We start from the raw sequence: 10,467 nt of genomic DNA, 5'->3' as shown, positions 1-10,467 counted from the left end.
ATGTGTGCACTAGTTTATTCTCATGCATCCTAAGTAAATAAGTAATTATTTATATACTGTAATATGCATGTTACTCTATGCCTATAATAGCACTGAGCATCAAGTTCCAAACCTGTTGCATGGAACACTTAGTACTCCCAATTTTGGCTCAGGAAGAAAAGTCTTCTGTAATCAAAGCAATTTTTAAAACACCATTCTTCTTGGAGATTTAGAAAGTGTCTTATGATGTTAAGGACTCTGAGAAGTCTAAACTTGGTCCTGCCCTATTTGACTGCAGAAACTTGATTGGATTAACATCCCTTGGAACTGGTGTTATAAGGAACACACATTAGAAAGATCTGTCTGATTTTCATGCTGATGACCAATTCAAGGTGAAGAAAGGCAAGAAGTTTTCTGTGGTGTGTATTGAAAACAGAGATGCAGATTGTGTGAGTCACCACTTCCGAGGGGGCAACAAGCAATAACCTCTGGAACAGGGAGCCCTTATTTTCAACCTCAGCCTGAAGGGTTTTGTAGCCCAAGGCTGTACCTGCCAAAGCTGTCAGTTCCACTTTCTAGTGAGTAGCACAGGGGATGCTGAGGCTCACGTTGCAGAGCTGCAGAGAGTGAGGCCAGAGCACAGGCCCTTGTGTGGAAGCCACCCTCTCTCCAGCCAGGATGATAGCTGTTTGGATCTTCCAAAGTCATTACAGCCCATACCTGTTTGGATGCACAAGAAATCAGGAAAAGGAGTTATTTCAGATGTTGGTGTCTCTGGCATTATGTTCAAACAGAAAAAGCAGTTACGTGGATTACCTCATCTTCCCTTTGTGCAGGTAGGAAAATGCTCAAACTCGAAAAGAAATGGCAGAATTGTTCTCTGAAAAGACGAAAGGCAACAAAAGCTATGTAATAATAGGTCAAGAAAGGTACTAAAATGCTCCGGCAGCTAAAACAGTAAGCTCATCATAAAGTTACAGGCACCAGTTCAGAGCCTCCTGACACATACTCCATATACTTGTAATTTCAGTTCGAGAAAGATTATATGGATAACTCACATGTGTTAATATTTTCCTAGGCACTTTAAGGATCATAAAATACAAAATTCAAACTTTTTACTTTGCCATCTAAAGCTCTTCATGATATAGCCACAGTCTAAGGAACTTGGAACCATATCTTGAGTCTTCCTTTTTTATACCCTACATTCCAGGTCTAGAAGTATTTCTGCAGTTCCTTAATCTCATTGTATTTTGTTTTGTTTTTCACCATTCCATGTCATGGTGTTTCTGCCAAGGATTCCCTTTTTCTCCTGCCCACACTTCAGTCCATTGAGCAAATTTCTATTTCTCCTCCAAAATGCAGAACAAATATTAGCTCCATTGTGAAGACTTTGTAGAGTGGCTTCTGTTCCCCAGAGATTTGGTTTGTTTGTCTTCTTGGTTCTCATTTATCTTATAAATATATCTATGGTAGAAAGCATAGTAGAATTTAAAAAGTAAATGAGGTTGGGCCCCTGCTCTCACACTTGGCTGTATAACATCAGGTGAGTTGCCTACCCTTTTTCTATACATTAACTGCCTTGTCTTTAAATTGTGAATAATTCCCCCTTCATGTGAAGTTTAAGTGATGTAAGAATAGGTTTTGCACTGTGTCTATTACATATGAACATTCAACCAAATCTTTGGTTATTATATTGTAATTAGTGGTTTTCCACTCTTTGTTTGTGCAAGCCTCAATTTGAAGTGCTGCCATATTTGTTTATATTCTTAATTCTTAGCATAGTGTCTGACACACAGTAGGCACTCAATAAACAGCTTCAATATAACCATTAATTAGCTAGTTAATTGATGGAGAGATGAATGGGTTCTGTTTCTAAAGGGCATAATCTCTAGGAAACAAGGCAAGAATAAGATAATAAACACACTGGGACAATGGGCTCTGAAGGTCAACAAGAGTTCAGACTCATGAAATGCAAGACAGGCCATGGAGCTCAAAAAAGGCACCTGGGGGAGGTCCAAATGAGCACCTGAAGAAAGGACAGAATTGAGGACATAATTTAGTAGAAAGAATCAGGTAAAGCAGTCTAAGCTCATTATACATGAAGGCTCACAGCTGTTTCAGGATGAGTGAGGCCAACGCATAGTTGTAGGCTTTGGAAGAAAAGATCCACTGGGGAGGGGGATCTGAAGATCCTGGTGATGAGCCATGAAAGGATGAGAGTGCCGCCTGAATCCTCAGAGACAGTCAGGGTTGACGACACAGTGGGAGGCCTGCCCAGTGGGACAGGAAAGCACCACTTTCTAAGACTGAAGTTTGGAAGAGAGAATGGCTTTGGAGGCCGAAAATACATAACATAGAAGAAGGTGGGTAAGAAAGCCCATGTGTTAGGTAGACTTGATCTTCTTAGTGACATAGGAAGCAAAATTGTCTTCTGAGCTAGTGGGGATGGGAATATAAAGAAGTGATATAGCAGAATGGTTAAGAACACATACCCTAACCCCCAGTGTCGAATCCCAGCACCATCACTGACCCTGCTGGGTGGCCCTGGGAAAGTTCCTTTAACACCTCGTGACTTCGTTTCCTCATCTGTAAATGGGAAAGATCATAATACTATTTATCTTGTGGGGTCAGTGGGAGGATTTAATGACTTAATCATTGTTGAGCACACATGGAATAGCCTGGAATACATTAAGTACTATAGTAGTATTTGCTATTATTATTGTTGTTATTATCAAAGGAGTCTTACAGATATTAGGACATGATTGGACTAGCCATTATGAAAAGTGCCCTGGGAAATCAATAGGGAATCGTTACTGGAAAACACATGAATGTACAGTGGACATGGCCAGTGTGATCCTGTGTTTATCTTCAGCAAGCGGGGAAGAGAGGCAGAGAGCAGAAAAAGTAGGAATTTCTTCCGGGGGGGATTGGGACAAAGCAGTGTAGACAGAATGCAAAGTTAGAAGACAGGATTCTAGAGTAGTGACGAGGACATTAAATAGCAAATGTGAAGTTCCAACCAGGCAAGGAGTCAAATGAAGCTAACTGTGGACTAATGGACTGATTATGGGCCCATGGAGTGATTCTTATCCATTTATTAAGGATAAAGTTAATGGATTTTATGCTGTAGTATAGACACTCTCTACCGGAAGTGTCTATTAAAGTTGGCAGTGAGAACCAAAAAGTTATTTGGCCTGGAATACGTGTGAGATATTCTTCTGAGCAAAGGGGTGGCTCTGGAGATAGATGGTATAATTATTCTAGACTTCCTTCCCATCCATGCTTTGTCTCTCCTTCTCCTCCTCACTCTGGCTACACAAACAAAGCCTCAAAGCAAGACAAGATCATTATTCAGAGGAATGGAAGAACCGCTGATGCTGAGGGACAAGTTCCATCCCTGATATAGTAGAGAAAAAGCCAGTCAGGAAGGCTCTGTTGGGAGAGAGGGAACATGAAGTGCAAGATCTTGGCAGGTCACAGAAGTGGGGCAGGGCAGGGAACAGTGAGTCAGTATTGGTAGACAAGCCAGCAACATGATGGCTAGCATAAAGGATGGGAGGAGGGGCTGGCCAGAGTAGGCACCAGTGTCATTGGGATCTAGGTGGAAAAAAAAAAGACACCTCTTGTGATCTGGGGCAGATTATATTAACAGACAGTGAACTTAGAGGAGGAAAGAACAAGGTGACTCACGCAGTGAGACAGTTGTAGACTGGGGACAAAGGAGCAGAAAATAGACAATATGTTCACTACTAAACTATTTCACAAAGTCGAGCAGGGAATCTTAATTTCCCTAAGATTGTTTAATGCATTTGGCTCAGCAAAATTTAGCCTTCTTCCTTCTCTGTCTCCTGTCTGGGCACACAAAGATCCCTAGCCTCTGACCTCACTCATCACACATCTCCAAAACTCAATAAATCCCCACTAAATATTTGTTGACTGACTATTGTGTCCTCCAGACAACACCCATGCCCTGAACCAGTACCTCCCAGAAAAGATCTAAGGCAACAAGAAAGATAAAGGAATAATGCATGTGAGAATCCATTGAAAAGTACAAAAACCTATTCAGATTGAAGGGATTATTATCATTTTCCCAGGGTTTTCTACTCCATTAGAGTCCCATTTGAAAAGGAAGTTCATGGACTAATTCATACTAACGTGTTAATCGTTCACCATATATTAGGCTATTAACCCACCCTGAGTCACTGGATTAACATTTTTCCTCATTTTAGGAAAATGCAAAATATATTGAGGAAAAATGTTTACATGAAAATAAAAATCACTCTTATTTTTACAATTCTGAAATAACTACAGCAACATTTTGGTGATGTACTTATTTCAGTCCTCCTGCTAGATCCAAACATACATATTTGCAACATATTTTTACATAGTATGGTAAGCAGAATAATAATTTCCTTAAAATGTCCACATTTCAATCCCCAGCATTTGTGAAAATGTTACCCTTACATGGCAAAAGGGACTTTTGTAGATATGACTAAGGTTATGGGCATTGATACGGGAAGATTTATCCAGGTGGGGCCAATTTAATCCTATGTGTCCTTACAAAAGGGGTACATTTCCCTGCTGAGTCAGAGAGATAGGATAAAAAAGAAGAAAAAAATCACAGTATTTAAGGAACTTGATGAGACTTTGCTGACTTTGGAGATATAGGAAGAGGCCATGAACCAAAGAATGTGGGTGGCCTCTAGAGCTGGGAACTGCTGTCAGTTGACAGCAAGAAAACTAGGATCTCAACCCTGCATCCACGGGGAACTGAATTCTGCCAACAACCTAAATGAGCAAGGAAATGGATTCGCCCCTAGATCCTCCAGAAAGAAACACGGCTCTGCTGATACTTTGACTTTAGCCTGGTGAGACCTATGTCCGAACTGTAAAATAGTAAATTGTGTTGTTTTAAGCCATTACGTTTGTGGTAATTTGTCACAGCAGCAGCAGAAAACTAAAATATTTGTTTCGAAGTATACTTTATAAATTTTTTTCTCGCTATTTTTAACATAAAATTATATGAGGACTGTTTTCTCATTTCGTGTGTTTTGTGTTTTTACATTGCTTTATAGTAGTCCATCACACAGGTTTATTGGGATTTCTTTCTCCATTCCCATCGTTGTCTGTTTAGGTTGCTTCTAATTTTTTGCTTTTATAATGAGCATCCTCATATGTGCAGTTTCAGTCCACAATGCTTCTTATTTTCTTGGAACTGATTTCCAGATGTGTAATTACCAGAGCAGCTCATGGGGACATTTTTAATTTTTGATTCTCAATTCTAAAATGAGTTTCTAAAAAGTATCAAGTTGTACACCCATCCAGAGTTTGGGAGTGTCTATTTTATTTTATGATCACCTGAGTTCCATTTGACTGGTTTTTAAATGCCAATTTCTTACATAAAAAGTCATTTTATTTTGCATTTCTTTGATTGCTCGTGACATTGAACATTTATTCATATGTGAATTATCTATTTTTTTACTGATTTTCCAGTGAAAGTCTTAGAGTTTTCATATTGATTTGGAAAAGCTTTTTATTCCTTTATGATATCAGTCCCTTGCCATTTTTAATGCAAGTTCCCCCAATTTGACATTTACCTTTTAACGGTGTTTATAATCTATCTTGACACACTGAATTCTTAACCTAATATGTGGTTAAATCTACCTTTTTCTTCCATATTTTCTTCTATTGATTTACAGAGATTTTTCTGTCTGGAAATCAAGCAAACATTTACCTATATTTCTTCTTGTATATTAAGGGTTTAACATTTTTCTTTTTACATTTTAAGTATTGCACAAGTCTGGAAGTTATTTTGGTTTATGCAGCTATGAAGGGAGGATTGTGTTTTTATTATTTGCCAAATATTCACATAATTTTGCATAATTTTTTTGCCTTGTCTATGAAAGGCACTGCTTCTTAACTAAAGACGTCAGAAGACAAGATTTCTCCCCCTCAAAAGAAACTAACATGCAATTTCAGGTTCTGTGATTAGTGGTGAGTTAGATTTCATCTTTTGAAAGGGTGTGGGAGGAGGTGGGAAGGGATTTTTCAACATCTCTCAGATGATCCCAAGCAAGCTTTACATCAGCTTCCTGAGGGTTGACACTCGCTTCACCACTGTTCTTGCATTTAAGATCAAATATAAAGGAGAGTGAGACATGTGAGTTGCAATATCTGAAAGTAGAGCCTCAGCAGGGACTCAAGTCTAACATGATGTCCATTTGGTTCAGGAAAGCATACAGCATCCTCAAAATAGGATGGCCTGTGTCTATAGGAGAGTAAACTCCCCGAAGACAGATACTCCTCTTGTATTTCCACCCTCCAGCTCCTCTTACATAGTCCTCTGTAACCCCCAAACCTGCCCTCCTGACTTATTGAGAGTTCGGAGTACTGGTGACCAGTCCTGAAAACTGCTCGTTGGCTCCAGACCCACCCTGTCTCAACCTCATATGCTTTATTTTTTGTTGCCTTAATTCTCCTCCTCCATGCTCTCCCTCCATCTGGAAGAAGGAGGTGCATTTGTGAGCATTTACCTTTCCAGGAATAGCCTCTGAAGCTCAGAAAAGGGAACAGGCAGAGGAATGAATGGCCAAGCCTACGGTCGAGTAGCCAGGTACGACTGCTAGGACGTGAGCCCAGCTCTGAGCTCATCCGGGCAAGATGGCTGTTGCCAGTCTGTGGCTGCCAGCAGAGAGCAAAGCAGAGAGAGCTGGCTTCTCCCCAGTCACTTTCCTGGGTGACAGTGAGGATTGCTCAGAGCTGAAGTATGCTAGACATCAATGATCAGAGGTAGCTATTTAAAGTCCTGCTTTTCTTATTGATGTAACTAGGTTTGGGGAATGATAGGAGGGTGCGGGGGTGGATGCAAGGGAAAAGGAGTGGTCTGAAACCAGTGCTGGACCTGTGAAGCGAGAACCTTAATTGCTGCTTAGGAAGGAGTTCTGATGTGTAGAGGCTCGGCTACTTCCCTTGGCTGGGGGCGTGTCCTGCCCTACTTCACCCACACAGAGTGATAGGGACTTACTTTTTCAGAGGGAAGAGCAAACCAGGTAGGGCTGCCCAGAGTTGCCTCGAGACCTGCACTCCTGGGTCCCTAAAGAAGTTTGAGAGGCAGGCCCAGACACCATGTTCCTCAGCAGGCCAAAGGGCTCTGTGGATGGGGGCAGGTGTGCACAGTGAATTCATCAGGCATCAAATTCCCAAAAGAGGGGCACCTTTTCCAGCATCCACTCAGGGTTTGGGCTTGTGCCTGTGCCCTTTATTTGTCAGCTTGAGCTTGATATCTCTATGAAGAAGAACCACACTCCTACTTGAGAGAATAATAGGAGTAGAACAAGGTCAGGCAAGGAGTCCTAAGAAGTGATCTCCCCTCCATCCTTTTGTATTTGGCAGCTTGAAGGTTGCACTGCAGCCGAGGGCACAGTAACCATGGTAACAAGGCTGGCCCCATAGAAAGGGTAGGCTCCAGGGAGGGATCAGCTTTGGGATATGTTTAGAGGGGAATCAGAAACACTTGCACTGATCTTACACAGATTTCTAAAGTTACGTTTCTCTCCAGTTATAGTCAGTGGAAGCCCCAGCTAGCATTTTACCTAATGGCCTTTCATATTCATCAAGATTATCCTGTAAACCTTTAAAAATTAGTTCATCACATCAAAATAGCTTTTTACAAGCATTTACATGTGTGACACCCTCTGTATAACACACAAAAATATATAAGATCCAAACTCTAACTTCGGGAGGCTTTTATAGCAAGGAAACCAAGATATTAAAGTCTTTTTTTTTTTTTTTTTTTTTTTTATTTTTATTATACTTTAGGGTTTTAGGGTACATGTGCACAATGTGCAGGTTTGTTACATATGTATCCATGTGCCATGTTGATTTCCTGCACCCATTAATTCGTCATTTAGCATTAGGTGTATCTCCTAATGCTGTCCCTCCCCCCTCCCTCCACCCCACAACAGTCCCCGGAGCGTGATGTTCCCCTTCCTGTGTCCATGAGTTCTCATTGTTCAATTCCCACCTATGAGTGAGAACATGCGGTGTTTGGTTTTTTGTCCTTGCGATAGTTTACTGAGAATGATGTTTTCCAGTTTCATCCATGTCCCTACAAAGGACACGAACTCATCATTTTTTATGGCTGCATAGTATTCCATGGTGTATATGTGCCACATTTTCTTAATCCAGTCTATCGTTGTTGGACATTTGGGTTGGTTCCAACTCTTTGCTATTGTGAATAGTGCCGCAATAAACATACGTGTGCATGTGTCTTTATAGCAGCATGATTTATAGTCCTTTGGGTATATACCCAGTAATGGGATGGCTGGGTCAAATGGTATTTCTAGTTCGAGATCCCTGAGGAATCGCCACACTGACTTCCACAATGGTTGAACTAGTTTACAGTCCCACCAACAGTGTAAAAGTGTTCCTATTTCTCCACATCCTCTCCAGCACCTGTTGTTTCCTGATTTTTTAATGATGGCCATTCTAACTGGTGTGAGATGGTATCTCACTGTGGTTTTGATTTGCATTTCTAAAGAGCTGAATATAAGCTCTGGATGACAAAGGAAGATAGCAATAGAAAAATAGTAACAATGCAGCAAATGGGTAATTGTCAATGAATAATATAAACAATATCTTGTTGAAGGATTCATACGGGGGAGTCTTGGAAGGCTTTACAAAGTGGGCAGCATTTGAGCTGGGTGCAGGATGGGTAGGATCTGTCTGCCTGGCTTGGAAGACTGGAAGAGGAGGGGCAGTCCAGGAAGAAGTGAAAGCATAGGGCAGAGAGCAGAAGGTGTGCCCAAGAACAAAGGGTAAACACTCTGGCTGAAGTTGGGGGTTTCAGGTGGGACCTATGAGGGAGATGAGTTTGTTACAGTAGCTCCAATTTGTGGGAATGAACATGAAATTGGGCATATTTGATAGCAGGATGGGGTGTGAGCCTGGGATTTAGAATGAGGATGATCAAGACCATCAGGGAGGAGCTCCAGGTCCCCGAGGGAGGAGAGCACCAAAGAAATCAGTGAGCTGTGAAGATAAATTTACTCAATTTTGTAGCTTTGCTGTAGACCACCCCTGGGGATGAGAAGCCGGTAACACATTGATTCCAGAGCAAGCTCATCAGCATATAGAAAGGAATTGCTTCTGACTGTCTTGGGAACCTAACTCAAGCATAATGAAGGCTAAATGCTGCCTTTAATAATTTTATAAATACAAAGCATGTGACTTGTCTACAGAAAAGTGTAGAAAATATCCTATTTGGAGAAATTATGTGTAAAAAGGTATGTGCACATATGTGTTCACAAGAATGCAGGAGCTGTCAGAACTTCAGTATGTATGTGCAAACATGATATGAAGCTCCAAATATCAACGTATTATTGTTTCTTGGTTAAATATCCTCATATATTGTTTCAGAAGCAATTTCAACATCTTGACCCCAGAATCTCACAAAAGACAAATCACTCTTTCTCCGGCAAGATTCTGTGGTATGCCCGAGCCTACTTTTGTCTCCTTACCAACAGTGGAGGGAATCTCAAGTTGAATCTTGAGAGCCCAGTATTTCAAGTCAAATTCTGTCCCATCTTTCATGGTCATGAAACCTTTCTTCATGCTCCTGCCCACACCAATCTTTCCAATTTTCCATAGATTAGATATATAATTGTACCTAGTTTTTCTGATTTAATATATATGACTTGTTGCCCTATCAAGACTATGGGATCTTGTCACCCACAGTATGGGTATCACTTGAGAAGTTAGAAATGCAGAATTTCAGGCTCTACCCTAGACTAACTGAATAGCATCTGCAATTTAACAAGACCGTGAGAGATCTGTGTGCATATTTAGTGTTTGAGAGACATTTCTCTAGGAGACAGAGAGGGTATTTTGCATTTTACTCATATTCACATCCCTTTGTAATTTCATGGAACCATAGCAGCCATGAAGTAAATCGAACCCATTCTTACTGAATTCAATTAAAACAATCCTCAATGGCAAACCACTCTAACAAAGAGATAGTGTTGCCATCATTTTATCTGATTCAAACAACCACCCAAGGAGACAGGCAAAACACACTGTTTTATCCCCGTTTTACAAGTAAAAAAAATGGAAGCTCAGCGGGTTTCATAGTTTCCTAAGGCCGAACAACTGAAACTTAACAATATTAATTTTTTCAACCCATAAGCATGAAATATCTTTTCTTTTTTTCTTTTTCTTTTTTTTGTTGTTGTTGTCCTCTTTCATTTCTTTCATCAGTGTTTTACAGTTTTCCTTGCAGAGATCTTCCACTTTTTGGTTAAATTTATTCCTGGACATTTTATTTTTGTAACTATTACAAATGGGATTACTTTCTTGATTTCTCTTGCAGACTGATCAGTGTACAGAAATGCTACTGATTTTTGTATGTTGATTTTGTATCTCACAACTTTACTAAATTTGTCAGTTCTAAGAGTTTTTTGGCAGTCTTTAGGTTTTTCTAAATATAAGATC

The sequence above is a fragment of the Symphalangus syndactylus genome, chromosome 5 (genome assembly GCF_028878055.3).
Source record: "Symphalangus syndactylus isolate Jambi chromosome 5, NHGRI_mSymSyn1-v2.1_pri, whole genome shotgun sequence".
Lineage (NCBI taxonomy): Eukaryota > Metazoa > Chordata > Mammalia > Primates > Hylobatidae > Symphalangus > Symphalangus syndactylus.
This window is presented reverse-complemented; position numbering follows the sequence as displayed.